Source organism: Pararge aegeria, chromosome 3 (assembly GCF_905163445.1).
Source record: "Pararge aegeria chromosome 3, ilParAegt1.1, whole genome shotgun sequence".
Taxonomy (NCBI): Eukaryota; Metazoa; Arthropoda; class Insecta; order Lepidoptera; family Nymphalidae; genus Pararge; species Pararge aegeria.
The window spans coordinates 20,506,542-20,525,124 of NC_053182.1; the positions used below are offsets into that span (position 1 = coordinate 20,506,542).

General features: G+C 35.0%; 1 protein-coding gene and 1 non-coding gene across 2 annotated transcripts in view; one reads left to right on the forward strand and one right to left on the reverse strand.

Annotated features, from left to right (window-relative positions):
* Window positions 1-18,583, reverse strand: part of LOC120637012 (laminin subunit alpha-1) — a 178,097-nt gene that overhangs the window by 38,175 nt on the left and 121,339 nt on the right. The gene's annotated exons all lie outside the window — the stretch shown is intronic.
* On the forward strand, window positions 5,203-5,321 carry LOC120637498. Its single transcript, XR_005659437.1, has one exon. It is a non-coding gene; the product is annotated as a 5S ribosomal RNA (ribosomal RNA).

The window sequence follows — 18,583 nt, forward strand, 5'->3', positions numbered from 1 at the left end:
ATAGTTTATCTAGATCCTGCATAATCATGTTTTTGTTTGCGAGAAAAAACCAACCAAGATCAAATTAGTCTTACTAAAAACAAATCCGGACAAGCATACAAATGTCATCGCATCGCCCAAAGAAAGCATCAAAACAATGTGGTGATTTTAACAATCGAAACGTACTTTACTCGTTAGCGCAGTCACAGTACACGGGTCTTGGAATGTAGGTTTTAATTAATGGTATCGGGGCAACACAAATCGGCGCGCCTTGCTCTCGCAGCCATCAGTATACCCGGCTGATACCAGCTAAGCGTTTACAAGCGTTTAATCTTGTTATTAATGCACCAAGCGCGCAGCAACCTTCGTTTGCTAAAAGATTAGATAGATACGTGCCTAGGATAGGAATTTAAGATTCCATCGATGGACTGGTGGGAGGCTGTGAGATGGTTATAACAAAAAAAACTGACTAAGTTTGTTATGGGCTCTTCTTAGACCAGGGCGCGTTTGGAACCCTCGTAGCTTTAGTTTTAAGTTAACGAATGCAGCTAACCATGACCTTTTTTTTTTTTGTCGTGTTGGAAAAGCTTTATGGCTACCTCTGTCCTTTTGGGCAGGACAGAGGTTATGTGGGACTCGTTTACCCGAACTAAAAACCACCACGGCATGTCCCTCTCATTGGCTTTATTGGACGTCCGGGGAACCCGTTGTATACTTCCCAGACGTTTACCAACAACCCCAACTGATTGCCAGGGCTACTACGCTAAGGAGGAGGGCATCAGGACAGCTTGACCCAGTTCACCATCACCTTACATTAGAGTTAACATGTTAAATGAACGCTTCATAAGTGCCTGTGATAAGGTCTACATGAATAAAATATTTTTGAATTGAATTTGAATTTTGCTTCGGCTGTGGCTAGTTTAACCCTAACGGCAATGACGCAAACCGATTTAGTCTTCCTGTATGCCGACCGCGGTAAAGCCATACGTTCATAGCCATAGGTTAGGTTAAGGCATGGCTTTAACATAACTACCATGGTTCTAGCACGTTAGCCCGTTATATACATAAATGTGGATTATGGATTATGATATCATAATCCACATCTATATATAACGGGCCATATAGATGATGTGTATATCACTATTCAGGTTAGATTGGAGTCAAGAGCCAACTAGTAGTGAAATAAAAAAACAAATCTCACACCTAATAGTAGCCCCCCAAATTAAAGGGTAATAAAATACTTTGTAGAAGTATTTGAAGTGAATAATTATATATATATGGGATAGCTAAAACTATGCCATACCTAACGTTTCGGAGCATATAGTTTTTGAACCTTAGTTTTTGTGTTTCGCTATGTACGTATTTTTAGATAAGGTCGTATAAATGTTGGCCCCTAAATTTATAAAGTGGGTAAATAACCAAACTTTTGATAACTATAAATACATATTGCCTACATGGACTCGATCGATGCAAAGATACCTCCCGGTGTCTTAGTCGTGAAAATAAAAGTGTGTTAAAAGAAAATTATGGAAAAGAAAGTGGCGCACAGTGGCTTCCTCTCACAGTAGATAGTGATTTAGAGTTTTGACTCTTCATGATGAAATATTAGATTAATCAGGTAAATATGATGATGCAAATATAATATATGATGTAATAGTAAGAGGAGTAAGAGGCAAACCGGTCAAGGATAAACTGTAAAATCACCCATTTTTTTGGTTATTTAAAAGGATATCAATAGTTAAGTTATATTAGTTGATCTCAATTGAAAAAGCTATAGATGTTAAATATTTAAATAACACAAATTTATTTGCTTTTTGTGGATTATAGCAAATTATATGGAAGCAATAACAGTTTTAGACCACTTAAAAACTGTATTCATGAGGTCAATTTTGACTTTTCCCATACGCCAATTTTCCTGAATTTAGAAATTGTGTATACATTTATTTATTTAGCAACGTAGCTACTTTGTATTTGCTACTTTGTCGGCATACAAAGTAGCAAATAAAGTTTAATGTGCATTGCAGGTACCTACACCCTGTATAACTGCACTGGCCTACCTCATTAGCTACCTTACAATGTAAACAGCAATAGGTGTTCATTACTAAATACATTACAGATAATAAGATCGTTGCGCGGCCTGACCGACTTTAACGGCGAGTGGCAAACGCCATCGTGTTTTCATAATTAACTGCGTGCCGGTAATAATAGATAACTAGAACAGTCAGCGCAAAACTATGTAAAAGATAACTATCTAGGTTTTATTGCGAACTAGCTGGCCAGCTACACCGCCATCTCGAGGGTGGCCTTTTTAGATAGAAGTTATTTTTTGGTAATAAAATATTTATTTGTACAACAACATATTAGTCGATATAAACAAAAAGTGGATATAAACACTCGACTTACAAGAAATGGTCATAAATTAGTGTCGTCTGCATATCGTCTGCGAAAAGTAGTTACAAAAGTCATTTGTGGGATTGAGTGTATGCTTTTATAATATGATTCCTAAGGTAATTTGGGATCTACCAATGCATAAGTTTCAAGAATATAAACAAATTAATTACAGCCAAGTTACTATACAATTGCTGAATTTCTTAACGACAAGGCTGCTTGGAAGCATCCGGTTCCGCTTTCGTCTCTCACAAGATTGAAAAATGAATGTTAAAATGTGAAATGTAAATTGTTGATGTTGGAAAAGAGCAACTGCCGAGTTTCATGCCAGCTTCTTCTCGGTAGAATCTGCCTTCCGAACCGTTGGTAGATTCACTACAAACAGACAGACTTGACGATTCAAAAGTGCTTTTTGGCCTACTTGAAATAAATAAATTTCGATTTTTTTGAATTTTTAGAGGTATAAAGCGGTATGATTTACAGGTCTTTTAGACATAGTGACCACACGTTAAATGAGATTTTCTATATACATGGAATCGCAAGAGTGCCATCTAGTGACAATACTGTTTCCAAGTATTAGATGGTGCATTTTCGAGTCTATACAAATCGTAGTTAACTCTCTCGAATAGGGAGGCGCAGGTAGACAATCTCATCTCGAGACCGTGAAGTGGAAATCACACTTGATTGAAAGATGATTAGGTAATTCAGGAATCTTTTAGGGACATTTTGAGCCTCACACAATAAGCACAGCGTCAGAAGATCTTCGAGTAAGCTGTGAACGAAACTTAATACTTTAAACCTTCCCGACACGTGAGTTTATTATTCCCATTGTTTTATTGGACCAGCCGACCGTTTCATTGTTATATCAAAATAGCCGTATTAAATTTCCATCCATACAAGTTCAGCGTTTTTGTTTAACAAGTGTAACTATGAATTTGATACTCTGATAACAAAACTCTATACTCTGTAAAGCGTCATTTTCTTCTTGCTTTAACAACTCATTTGCTACCTCACTCATAAATATTTAGGTTAGCTTTACATTTAGTTTAGTTTTACCGTCTCCAGAATGCAAGCTACATCGGTGTCAAATGTTATCAAGATCTGGTCGTAAAAACTGACAGACAGTTATAAACTGACAGATATGCAGACAAAAGATCAAAAATGTGATACAATACATAGGTCTCGTTTTTCAATTATAGTGAGGTGTGGAATATATAAATTTAATATCGAAATAACTAAACACCACCTCTTAGACAAATAATTTCTCATAAGATAGAATAATGATTTTTAATTGTTATAGTCACAAAGGCGGACTTGACGTTTCAGAAATACTTATAAATTTTTCCTACCAGAAATAAATGTTCTTTAACTAACGGAGCTTTCTAAGTTTTAAGGAATTAAATATAATTTGCTTCAACGTTGAAGAAAAACATAGTGAGGAAACCTTGAAGGATCGTGTTCGGGGACCGAAGTCCAACCATTCATCCTTGGACGTTGTATATATGGTAAATTTTTCTAAGCACTTTGTTAGCGCGATGCAGGGTATTTGTGGCGCCATCTAGTTTAGTATCGTGAAGACCGCTACAAATGTTAATATAACCTTTGCCCCTAATAGGTTAGCCCATTACCATCTTGGACTGCATCATCAGTCACCGACTGACTTCGCACGCCCTTGAGAACATTATAGAGAACTTTTACGCATGCAGGTTTCCTCACGATGTTTTCCTTCACCGTTGAAGCAAATTAAATTTCAATTGCAAGACGCACATAACTTAGAAAAGTTAGTGGATCGTGCTGGGATTCGAACTCGGCATCCCGAAAGTGAAGTGGAAGTCGAAGTCGATTTATTTTTCGAAATCTTACTTAATTGTCATTATTTATTGCGATAATGTAGTAAGATATGTAAATGTTACATTAATACATAACTTTAATGCATATAATGTAGTCCAAATAGCTAAAGAGTTATATTATGTTATATGAGTGATATGAGTACTCGGAGTGCAAAAAATTATTCCTCTCGGCTAACGACCAAGTACTCGTAATATAAAAGCTTTAATAAAGTAATAACGACTAAGACACCGTATCTCCGGTATCTTTGCACTGAAGTGTATCGATAATGCAGTCGTATTTATATCAAAGTACCCACCACAATGTCATGAACGTTGGTTGTTAATCAAATATAATTTTAAGTGTTTCTTGAAAACTATTTATTAATTAAATAATAAATATTGACGTATTTGTAAAAATCCTGATAAATTGAATGAAATATCTGGCAAATATGAATTTAAAGTTATCAAAAGTTTAATTATTTACCCACTTTATAAAATTACTGTAACAAAAGTTTAATTTCAGAGTTTGAATACACAGGACCACCAACACGAGCCACTAAGGTATTGTTTTAAATGTTGCCGTCATAAACCAAGCGTGCCAAATGAATTCGGTTTCACGCAGTTTGCGACGTGGACGTAATCGCCAGACAGATTGACGCACCGGCAAGGCTTGGCTCGGTTAAAGCGTAGACTGACATTAACTGTACCGAGATATAGAATGAAATATACGAGACTCATACCAATATGCTTTTGTAAATAGGTCAGTTCATGTATGTACTGTTTAGAACAACTACCTCGTTGGTTTAGTTGCTATCGTGTTCCATCATGGATCAAGACGTGGTATTGGATTCGATTTCTGAAAAAAAAAACGCTTCAAAGATAATTTATTATGAATAATTGAAGACTTCTAATGCCAGTTACGACAAAGTTGCGTTAAAAGTTTACATTAAGGGTATTTATATTATCTGGCAGACATATTGTCATTGTGTAATTCAATGCAATTGTCGCCAACGTCCATACCATGTTGAATACACCGGTTCTCGTCCGATCACCGAAGTTAAGCAACATCGGGCGCGGTCAGTACTTGGATGGGTGACCGCCTGGGAACACCGCGTGATGTTGGCTTTTTGCTTTATATTGAATAAAATTGTTTTTTTTTCCTTTTTAAAACAAAAAAAAATTATGTCATAAAGAAGTTTCACTTATGTGTGTACACTAATACACATACATTTTTTTTTTCTTTTTGGTATTTTAGAAAAAGTACGTGTTTATAAGCGGTTCTGCTATAGCTTCCGATATCCGCCGGGAAAAACAGTTCTTAAATAATTGCATTGGTCTAAAGTGTGCATAGCATAGCATAGCGCTGCATGCTATTGAATGAATGAATGAATGAATGAATACACTTTTATTGTAAACCTAAGAAAAAAATAGTTACAGAGATATAAACATGCAAAACATAGTGCAAGAGGGTACAATTTGGTGCCCTTATCGCTATTCATAAGGTCCCGTGGCGATAGATTCGGAATATCCAGCACACTAATGCATGTTTTTAGTGCACCTTCGGGTATTCCTTGGGTCTGTGGATCTCTCAAAAGAAGTTCGTGGATGTTCCAACACCATGATGTTTCAGTCAGTAGGGGTCCTACGAATATATAACTTTCGCGCCTCACCGTGCCACAGGGGTATCCATGCAGATTAAACAAAAACCCTATGCTAACATCAGTATGAGGGTATGCACAGGGTATGCAGATTATATAAAATGAAGAAAATCTCCAATATGAGTTATAAAAAACTTAAGGATAGGCAATGTAAGAGTTATAAATAGCCTACCCTTAAGTATTTATAACTTGTAGTTGTACTGGATATTTTCTTTATTTAGTAGCATCTGCATACCCTGTGCATATCCTCTGTGCACGCCACTGGCTAACATAAGACAGTCATAAGAACTGCCGTAAAAAGGTTGAACTATAAAATATAGCCTATGACATTAAAGAATAGATTTTTGAAAAGCAGGCGATGTCGTGCTATCTCTTTTGCACAGTATGCTTGCATATTCTTTATAGACGCGACTAAAATATTTTTAGTAGTTTATATATCACTACGTGTTGTCAGTCATATTGGTGACGCACACCCAAGTTTTGCTCCTAATAAAAATTGTACACCAATCCGCACGTGGTGAACTACGGCCTTAACCTCACGGAAGGAAACGCGTGCTCTGTAGTGGGCCGGTAACGGGTTGATATGATGATGAAGATGATGATGAAAAATTGCCTACTGTGACCAAATAAGATTTCCATTTAAAAGTAAGTCAGCAGACTACCCTGGCCGAAGACCTCATCGAAGTGAAATTCAGTTTTCGAACCATGAATTCTTCCGGTGTACAATCTATCTCTATCCAAACAAATATATTTATATACAACCATACATGCTCACAAAGACTCGCCTTTATAATATAAGTAGGATAAGATAATAACATACATAACTCATTAACAATTACAACTTCTTAATTAGATAAAAATGAAATTCAAAAAAATTCAAAATTCATTTATTTCAAGTAGGCCTAATTATTAAACACTTTTGAAACGTCAAGTCAGTCTGTTTGTAGTGACTCTGCCAGTATATGTAGACCGTAAATTAGAAAATATTTTTTCTCTCCGATTCATTGATGAAGCATTCATCAGAATGCGTTATTTATTATTTACCACGGTGGTGTAGATACACATATTTCAGAAAATGACAGTCAGTCTCTTAAATCAAAATTCAACAAACAATTTCATGGCAAAAGCGCTAACTGGCACCCCGGGCGCGATAATGCAGATGTCAGCGTTGCGCTAATGAGCGCCTATCTAGCTGACAGACGGCGTGACGGGCCGGCCTAGTTGCACCGACAATATTAGCAATAGCAACGATATTAATTTATTGGCTTCTACTGTTTAATACGTCAGGTACATTGAAAAGGTTACAGCAGCAGTTTATAAAAACAGATTAGTTACATAAGATGATGAAAATGGCTAGAGTCAAAGTAATTGAACTAATCGAAGCTAATGACAAGAGTAAAACTGTCAAACTAAAGTTCAAGATTTCCCAACGATGCCGATGCGTTTGATGTCGTAGCAAAACGAGCTTAAAGAATATGGGAGTATATAAAAACAATAAACACGAACTCCAAAAAACACAGATTCGTCTGTATGACGCGGAATATAGCAATATACAGAGTTAAATAAAAAATATTAGAAAGCTAACAACCTGGAGTAGTACTATAAGTAACAATATTTAATCAGCGACTTTTTTTTTAACGCTATAGTTTGTTAAATATTCAATATTCATTATTTTACTTTACTTTAATTAAGTTATTTTCTGCCATAAGAGTGCAATACAACGATTCCGAATACTCATGGGCCTACCGCGGTATTGTAGTGCTTCAGGGAAAGTATTAGGAACTCTAACAATAGAATACTCAAGGTCATCTGTAAGTCCTATTTTAGACTATTGGTTGTCTGTTCATCGAGACTGGAACAGAAAATAAACTAAGATCCTATGACATCTAAAATAAGTTTATTAACTACATATTTAAGTTAGATGTAAGTTTTAATGTGTATATTTAATTATAGATTTTTGTATTGTCCCTACATATATGGCTGATATATGGGTTTATATGCCATATTATTATTATTTACATAGATACTCTTCTTGTCGCTACTCTGTAATGTAACATCGGCAACAGCGCGATAAACACGATTTTATTTTGCTCGCACAGCGGTTTGACAACGGGTGAGATGTAGGTTTTTGGTTTTACAGTTAATGTCATTTTATAGAAGTCACAGGTTTTTTTTTATAAATAAATAAATACTGAATTTTACAAAAGTCGTAGAACAAAATATTTTTTATTTTAATTTAGATATTTTTCATTAACCCTGTATAATTTTGATATTGACACGACCGGATTTAATTTCAGAACGTTACACTCTGTGCACTGTTGGCCACTTTGTGCTCTTTTTCATTCACACTTATTTGCAATACTTAACTTATTTACTTATTATGTTATTATTTTTAATTAAAACTTAGTTGTTTTAATTAAAATAATAACAAAATAAGTATGCCCTACATAGAATGAGATATATTTTGACAAATAAGGTAGGTATGGCATTTAACGCCCAATGTGGAATAACGCCCGAATGCTAAAAATTGGGGATACTGCCGCACGAGTTACGTTACACGCCACGCACACATAGAATAAAACAATAGGAACGCACAGACGCAATGCTACGGGGCTCACGCCACCAAATGCTCAGTTGCGAACTTTACCTCATGGACGCCGGCAGTGCACGCTGTTATTATAAAAAATACTCTGACAAATTCGTAAGTTTTAGTATATTTTCTATAATTAACATTTCTAATTTTGTGATTAGCGTTTATTTTAGATACCTTTTTTTCATATTTCATTGACGATTTGATTGATTTTTTTTAATTATGTGTGAAAATATGAGTTTTAGGTAGAAGGTACTATTCGGGTAGTAACGCCCCGTAAAGTGAGGTTTGGGCGTGAATAGCCTGTATGGGCGCTATTATCCTTATGTGGGCGCATTTATACAAGGCGTAAATTTCTGTGTATCATAATGATTTGCTTTTTACAGATCGGTGAAATGAATCCATCTCATTCCACACGTAAGAGAAGAGGGGAGTCTTGGTCGGAAGATACTATGAAAGATTACTGATCTCATTCATGTTTAATGTTGTACCCAATTCAGGGCGTTAATTGACGCGCTAGTCTGGGACGTCATTAGCCATCTACGTTTAATAGCGCCCAATAAGCATTTCATAATTATCTATATTTTAATTAAAAATCCTTTAGATGTTGATATTCTATACCTATAACACAAGTTAGAAGTGAGATATTTTTGTCAAAGATGAATATGAAGAAAGTACCTACGTGATGTGTTGGACGTGTTACAAAATTTGAATATTGTAGTATTTGTTGTTCATATAATGATAATTATAGTGCTATCTAAAAAAGACAATATAATATACTTTTAGGTTTTGTACGGCTCTAAGTCGAAATATTTATGTTTATTAAGATAATACGTAAATTAATATATGGGCGTTACTAAAAACTGTATGTTCAATAACGTCCATGACAGGGTATTCAAAATGTCTTTGTTTGCATTATCTTAGATGACTGAAAGCACTTATGTGTTATTTTTCTGTGTTCTTTATTTGTCAATAAAACTATTTTTCAAAACAGTTTTTAAATTCAATCATTTCATTAAATAATATATCAATTTGGAATTAAGTGGGCGTTAATTGCCTAGGATACCTTAGCTAAGAAAACCTTACCGCAAATTCGTGATTGAGATAAGTTTTGTATTTTATGCTTCACCGAGAAAATTTTACTGAATCACCTTTTTTGTCTATTTTTTATGTAAGGAACTTCATAGATTTTATAATGGTATATGTTTTTTGGTCTCAAACTCAGCATCTTAAGTTCATTATACAAGTTCAATGTTGAAAACGTTAAACAAAGTAATTTCTGCTTTAAATATCAACTCTAGAATGACATCACTGCGGGAGTCAGTTGCGGGACGACTCTTACATACAAGTAAATACGCAATCTATTAAATCTAGAGCCCATTACATCTAACTGAAAGCCCACTGATGTTGACTGGGAATCAATTTAAGAGCCATCAACTACAATCTTACCATGTCCCGGTAATAGCTCTAGACTGAACATCTAAACTGGAGCGGCTCGCATAACTGCACCCATTTACATGGGATTTGAATAAAAAGGTATTTTGCAGCGTGCTTACGATCTGTAATGGCTTACAAACGATAAGAAATTCTAATGCCAACGTACCTGACAGTTTATGTTATAAAGTATATGAGTATAATAATATATATTACAGGTACCAACTGGCGATGAGTTTTTAGTTTATTTTAATCCATAGATTAACCAAAACATTTTACGTAGTTACAATAAATATGTGTTTTTAAGGTTTCATTTAAATCGTTTAAACACTATTTATTGCGGTGTTATAACTGATCACTATCTATATATGATATATATATAAAGATTTCAGTTGTTAGGATAGAAAATAGTTTGTATTTAGTGGATTTCAGCAATTAGTATTAGGTCAAAGACAAAAATATCTTTATTCATGTACATAAGAATTACACGGTAGTGAGATGATATATATTGTATATTGCACTGTAAGTTTATTCTTACTTCTAATGTTTAAATTATTGCAGTCACATTTTTTCTTAAATTTAGAAATGTTTTTATGAACGTACATTAAATAATAATATTTTATGAGCTTTTTGTGGTGGCTCTCGTCCAGGGAAGTACTACTGCAATAATGCTCATGTTTGCTGCCAAGGAGCATTGCTGTGTTCCGGTCTGAATGATGTAAATGCCGGTGTTATTACAGGCCCATGAGGCTCAACACCTACGCCTTAAGGGCTGGCCTTAAGGGCTGGACACGATGGCACTCGCCTGACCTGATAAGTGTTTCTTGGCTTATAATAATAACGTTTTACTCAGATAAAAATCAATAGCAACAACAACAACAATTATCTTATTTACTATATTATATACTAAAATTGGCCAAACCTATAAATAATAAAAAATTAGGAAGCTGCTAACTAAGGTAAATACTTGAGCACTTGGTGTGGGAGTGTGTACCAACCCAGTGCTCCATAAAGGGATTTTCCCATTTATTGGTTAATATTTTCAAAATATTGAAAATATTCTTATATGCGACGGTTTTCCAGTAACCATCTGCTTGGTCCCTAAATAAATTTAAAACTTTAAAAACCCCTGCAAGTTTATAATAACGATAGTTAACTTAGGATTTTAAACTAAGGTTTTCGTTGTTAATCAACATATCTTAAATATAGTTCAAAGGGTACAAACCACGATAATATTTTGGTATACTAAATATTGGATATTAAATTAGCAAGTGTGTAGAATTATGTAAACCAAGAAAGAATCGTACAGCTTCTCAATTGAAAGTGACGTTGTCAGTGTACTATGTCGAACAGTTCGTGAAATACCAATAAAAAGAACACGAAAGCGCCTAGTCAGATTCTGCCCGTGACTTCCAACTTGACATCTCGTACCGTCGTGACCATGATCCATGCAACTGGGTCGAAATATCGACAAATCCCAAAATATTATCTTGGTACCCGTTGAACCATGTTTAAGACGATGATTAAGTATCTAGAATGCTCTAATTGTAATATGCTCTAATTTAAATAAACATTTTAAAAAAGATCTCTACTAGAATTAAAGAATGTTTAATAAAAAAAAAAAAGCATTGAGTTATATTTTTACAGAGGAGTTTTGCCTGAATATATTATAATACAATTTATTATGAGTAAAAGTTTAAGTCTGACCAGAGCAGGTTTCAATTTCCTGTTAAGATGTTAAAGCAGGTATAAAAATACGCATAATCGTATTCACGATATCTGAGAAATTATATCAAAGGCGAAAAGCAAACGTATTATCTCGTTCAAGTGGTTACAGGCAATAAAATGAACGTAAAGTTCGGCGTATTTATAGTTCACCTTTCAAAATATTATGTCAGTTAAGTGTGCGTTTACACTAGCGACTTGATTTGACTTGACTCGACCAACAGGGTCGACCGAAAGTTAATTTAACCCATTTATAGGGTTCCTTACCCACAGGGTAAAACGGGACCCTATTGCTAAGACTCCACTGTCCGTCCATCTGTCTGTGTGTCTGCCTATCCTTCTGTAAACAGGCTGTATCTCATGAACCGCGATAGTCAGACAGTTGAAATATTTGTTGCCGTTTTAACAGCAAATACTAAATAACTATTAAATAAATAAGTATACTATGGGAAACTGAATTAATGATTGAGAAATGCAATGCAACATTTTTTTATATTTTAATACTTATTGTTAAATGTATAATAGGCACCCACAATACAAGTTTACCAAGGTGGTACGAGTATATATAATATATATATCTGTGTCTGAAACTTTTGTGAAAAATTTTGATTTATTTTCACGTTTATGCTTTTTCTCGTAATAATTATTAATTATACAAATAAGATGACATATACAAAAGGGCACAAAAAGGGTTTTGTATTATAGATAATTTTGTGTTCTTGTGCGACAAGATGAAAGCGACATGGCAAAATATTGTGACAAAAGTCTCGAGTGTAACCATACTCTTACAGTCCACTTTTCAAAATATGTCAGTTAAGGGCACTAAACGCTTTGGATATTTTACTGAATAGCGGAATTTTATCAGTAAAATTTATACTACTAGAAGTACGGTTAAGTGGCATTTAAATGTATAGTGGTATTACTTATTGGTTGCATAAGATTTACATAAATAAAGGTATAAAGGATGTATTTTGAGCTCAAGAACTTCGTAATCTACGTCGTATCTTACTAACCTATCTACCTACTACGTCATCATCATCATATCAACCTATTGCTGGCCGACTACAGAACACGGGTCTCTTCCCACAATGAGAAGGAGTTAAGGCCGTAGTCCATGACGCTGGCCCAATGCGAATTCGTGGACTTCACACACCTTTGAACATTATGGATAACTCTCAGGCATGCAGGTTTCCTCACGATGTTTTCCTTCACCGTTGAAGCAAGTAATATTTTATTTACTTAAAACGCACATAACTTAGAAAAGTTAGAGGTGAGTTCTGGGATTCGAACTCGGGCCCCCGTAAGTGAAGTGAGCTCCAGTCCACTGGGCTATCACCACTAGCTAACCTTGGAACCACATAATTTTTAAAAGTTATTTACCATTCTATCCCAAAAGAGTGAGAGAGGTGGCAGTGTTGGTTGGCAGGATTTGAAATTCTTCAAACTCTTTGCTGCCAACGCAATAATATATTAATTATTAGTTTAAATCAAAATATATTCCAGCGGCAACTTGTTTAATGTCGTCCGTCCATGTCGTTGGGAGCCGACCAACGCTGCGTTTACCCGTGCGGGGTCACCATTTCAGAACTTTGGCTTTGAGCTATATCACAGTTATATAATCTACCACAGGTTTATTATTATACCGTTACGCCCAACGTGGCATATAATGACTTTATTAACAGTAGGCTAAATTAACTATTAAGCGTGTACAGATTAGATATTAATCGGTTAATCTTGAAACGGAGCATATCGGTCGAGATTCTGATAAATAAGATATTTAATCGAGATTGTGGGAAATAGTGTCCATGGATGTTGATATCATATCCGCATCTGGTTTTAATCTATCCAACATCGCTTATATTCAGATGGAATCATTAGGAGTTATGAAGATAGAAATCTCGGTTATTAAAAAACTGTTTTACCCAACAGCGCAGAGTTAAAGAAAAATTATTGTAAACTAGGTGTTGCCCGCGACTTCGTCTGCGTTTGATTTTGTTTTTTGATGTGGCATTAAATTTAGTTGTAGATCTAAAAAAAATTAAAGTGTTCAGTATCGCTAAGCCTTAAATGAGGGGTTTGCTGCTGTCCGCTGAGGAGTTCTGTCCTCTATCTCCAACCACAGTTTGGGCAAAATTAAACACATATTATAACCTCTATAGTACAAAAATAATTATTTAAATCGGTTAGAATTTGTAAGAGTTATGGTGTAAAATAGTAAAACACTCATCCCCTCTACCAAAGGAACTGAGCTTAATGTCGGATAAAAATTATCCTATATTAATTCTAACACTTCCAAGAATATGTGTACAAAGTTTCATGAGGATGGGTTAAATAGTTTTTGCGTGAAAGCGCAAAAAACAAACTTACATTGACATTTATAATATTAGTAGGGATAGGGATTTTTAGTGTATTATTATTAGTGGTGTTAGCCTAGTGAGTAAGGCTTCGCTTTCCTTTCGTGGAGACGATGTTCGAGCCCCGGCACGCAATACTGACATTACGGGGCTATGTGCGTTTTTCATTTAATATCACTTGCTTTAAACGGTGAAGGAAAACATCGTGAGGAGACCTGCATGCCTGAGAGTTCTGCATAATCTTCTCAAAGGTGTGTGGAGTCCACCAATCCGCACTGAGCCAGCGTGTTGGACTACGGCCTTAACCACTTCTAATTATGGGAGGCAATGGTAAGCACAGGAATTTCGGCCAGGGTAAGCTTAAAGCAGTAAAATGACATAGAATGGCAAAATCCTCCTCTGTTGCCAGTTATATGAAAATGTAAGGGTAGGCAGCGCGTTTGTGCTTGTATGAAATGCAAGCCACTGGTGGGAGGAGACCCGTACCCTGTAGTGGACCGGTAATGGGTTAAAATGATGATATAAATAAATAATAAATATATTACGACAACGCACACGTCGCCTATATGAGTACTAAGATGACTGATGAATATTTTTATGAATAATATACATAAATACACATACATATAAACAGCCAGACACTGAAAAACATTCATGCTCATCACACAAACATTTTCCAGCTGTGGGAATCGAACCCACGGCCTTGGACATGCAGGGTCAGAAAGCATGGTAAATAAATAAATATAAAATAAAATAAAATAAATATACTACGACAAGACACACATCGCTATCTAGGCCCAAAGTAAGCGTAACTTGTGTTATGGATACTAAGATAACTGATGAATTTTTATGAATATAATACACATTAATACTTAAAATATACATATAAACACCCAGACACTGAAAAACATTCATGTTCATCACACAAACATTTTTCCAGTTGTGGGAATCGAACCCACGGCCTTGGACGCAGAAAGCAGGGTCACTGCCCACTGCGCCACTCAGCTGTCAAATGGTCGCTGCAAACTGCGCCAATCGGATGATGATGATAATGGAACGTAACATATAAGTTTTTTTATTATCAGATGTAGTAAAGCGGAGATATAAAGATATGATAAGTATCGGCAGTTTCTCTTCAGTATCGAAGGCTTTATTGTTTCATTTACATATAACCTGCAGTCGGAGCTTCGCATCGTAATGTAATGCAACGACTTAAGGCGCGCTCTCAATAGGCGTGTTTTCGACGGCTTAAGTCAAATTACTCCATTACACATGATCACAGTTTTTGAAGACAATATGCGTAGCAATGTTGAAGTTTAGGTTGCGTCATCTGTTTCCTGCTTTGATATAACATAAGTACTTAAACTCTCGACGAAAGAAGAGAAGGTTTATTATTTGGACCACTTTGTGTTTCTGTATCGTCAAATAACTCCTCTAAAGTAATTATTAAGCACATGATTACTGTCGTACACATGACTAAAAAACCTCATAACCATGGCACGGTTAACGATATAAGCACACACAAAATAATATACATAAATTTAAAATTTGCTTACAACTATACGCCCGTTTTTAAAGGGTATAATATTCTATGCTTTTTAATTTTTCAAACGTTATACACTTAATTTTTATTCAACTTAAATTTCGTCCTTGACCACAATCTTACTTGTTGATAAGTATAGATGTAAGTAAAGATGTTGAACGTCTAGTGGAATAAAAAAAAACGTGCAAATCTCGTACGTACGATGGCCGCCATGTGAGATCACTCCCTAAGTTACTAAGTGAGGTTTATACGTAGGTCTAGATTGTAAGTGGGAAATCGTGACCGAGCCAGAACACAACGCTTGCCGAGGCGTTGACATAGCGCATTTTACATTTGCCTACCTAAGGCAGTAACAGACGGGCTAGGTTTGTTGCAATATCTAGATGTAATCGTACTATATAGTCAGCAAGTAGTGCTTTGTAGCCGTTTTGTCCCGGTCTTATCGCACTAACACACTGTTACTTATGAATCGGTAGTTATCGTTACCTTTTTTGCTACGGTTTTGACCGGCGTGATGGGTCTATATTATTTTCTTAAGAAACAGGAGGCCTATGCCAGTTTTAGTTGGTCGAATTTCAAGTCTCCAAAACTTTTTTATTCAAAACTTAACATTTACAGACTTTTGATCGCGAATAAGGCACCATCTTTGCGCCGTCTGAGTCTCTTAAGCAGTCTGAAATGTATCGCTATACCTGTATTTATATCAAAATACCTTGGCATGAACATTCGCTGTAAATCAATTAATATATTTTTTTATAATTATTTCTTAAACATTTTATTAAATTAAATAAAAATTTGTTGTTAGCACATTAATTTTAAAAATGCTAAACAATTAAATAATATATCTTGCAAACCAAATTATATTTATCAAAATTTTAATAATTTATTTGCATTTATATTGCAGAAAAATTGGAAAAGAATATTGCTGTCCGATATTTTGTGTTGTCAGCTAGATTTACAGAAAGTTGCAATTTTTATAGCCCGAATACAAATTGGGCCTCTGTAATAATTCATTAGCGTTTTCTTTGCAAGTTTGCACATTGAACTATAGCAAAAAAAACAAAGAACACTTAAGTGAAAAATGAAGAAAAGCATAACTGAAATACCAAAGGGGGTAGAGTTCAATATTAACGATTTGAAAGTCAAGGTTTTACTAAATCACGAAACTTGCACTCCTCAATAAATCACTAGAAATGATAAAACATAGCTATCGATCTATGAGATTGATCGTTAATCAGCACCCTTAGTACCATAGTAAATAATTCGAGTCGTCACTCGAAAACGTCGATGGTTTTCGAGTAGTTAATTTTGTGATTATTTATTATGAAAATCAACAGTCGCAATATATAACCTATAGAAAACTGATATTAAATAAGACATAGACCTAAAAAATTTTTGGAATGTTGAGAATTCATTTCTAAGGTGGTTTAGGTAATGTGTTATGGGAAAAGAGAAAGTTAAAGTAATTAAAAATTATAGGTTTTAATGACCTAAAGGTATTTATTAGTTTTAAGCGCATGTGCAATTGCGTATAAAGCGTATCTTTTACCCGGTGGCGTGCACTGGGTTTCTTACCAGGGTATGCATACAACAGGAAAATTGCATAAATGGCAAAAATCCTTCTCCGAGTGATATATACATTTTAGGGTAGGCAGTGCTTTTGTGCATGTATGAAGTGCACGCCACTGCTGTTACCGCTTAGGCAATTGTGATGGAATTTAGCATTGTATCTATTAGCACCTAATTAACATCGGCGTCAATGCGATAGAATGTTACCGTAAAGCTGATCTGATGACAGTATTGGTGGATTTTCCCATTTACATTCATCATCATCAATCTTGTACGAGTTCCAAATTTGATCTTTGATGATGACAATGAATGTAAATGTGAAAATCCACCAATACTGCCATCAGATCGTGCACAGGGTCATCGACCAGGGTATGCGTAAAGCAGGTACATGGTACATAAGATAGAAACAATCTCCTCCAATACGTGTTATATAAAAAAATTTGGGTAGGCAGTGCTTTTATGCATGCATGAAGTGCATGCTACTGTATATATTTATATAAATATGTTTTAATATATAAAGGATAATATATATTTATATATAGATAAGGAACAGAAATAAATGCAGTATTCGATAGTCAAAATTCATTCGAGAATATGCGACCTCTTGCTACGGGTAAATGTTTGCTCATGTTCGATAATATAGTACTCGCGTTCTCAATGGGCAGTCTTATCGCCGCTCCATCAGTTTCAGCACTTTCTACTATTTATATTGGACTGTTATGGTGTTTTGGAATAGGCACGTGTAAGTAATGACGTCATAATTCTTATATTGCATGTTTACACTTAGAAATAAGCGAACTTTTGATTACAGCGATGCAAAGGGTTCGTATGTATAGAAAGTATTAGTGTGGTGAACATGAATACTTTCTATACATACGAACATTGAATGCAATTATTTTAGTATGTATGAATTAATTAATGAATCAATACACGTTTATTGTGCACCACAGAGAAAATTCACAGAGATACAAATACTATTGTATCTCTGTGAATTTTCACTTTGTGAGCATTGAGGTAGAATGTACAATTTGGCGGCCACTTCCAGGCAACTAAAGGCGTAGGATAAAATGCTATAGATGATTGTTAGGTTAGGTAACATATATATAATGTATGTGTGTAGTTTATTGTAGTAGATATTAATATTAGTTACTAGCTGTTGCCCGCGACTTCGTCTGCGTTTGATTTTGTTTTTTGATGTGGCATTCAATTTGGTTGTAGTTCTTAAAGTATTCAGTATCGCTAAGCCTTAAATGAGGGGTTTGCTGTTGTCCGCTGAGGAGTTCTGTCCTTTATCTCCAACCACATTCATCAGATCTACACAAAGTTTGAGCAAAATTAAACACATATTATAACCTGTATAGTACCAAAAACATTATTTAAATCGGTTATAATTTCGGAGTTATGGTGTAAAATCGTCAAACACTTTCATCCCCTCTCGAACCGAGCTTAATGACGGGATAAAAAGTATCCTATATTAATTCTAACAATTCCAAGAATATGTGTACGAAATTTTC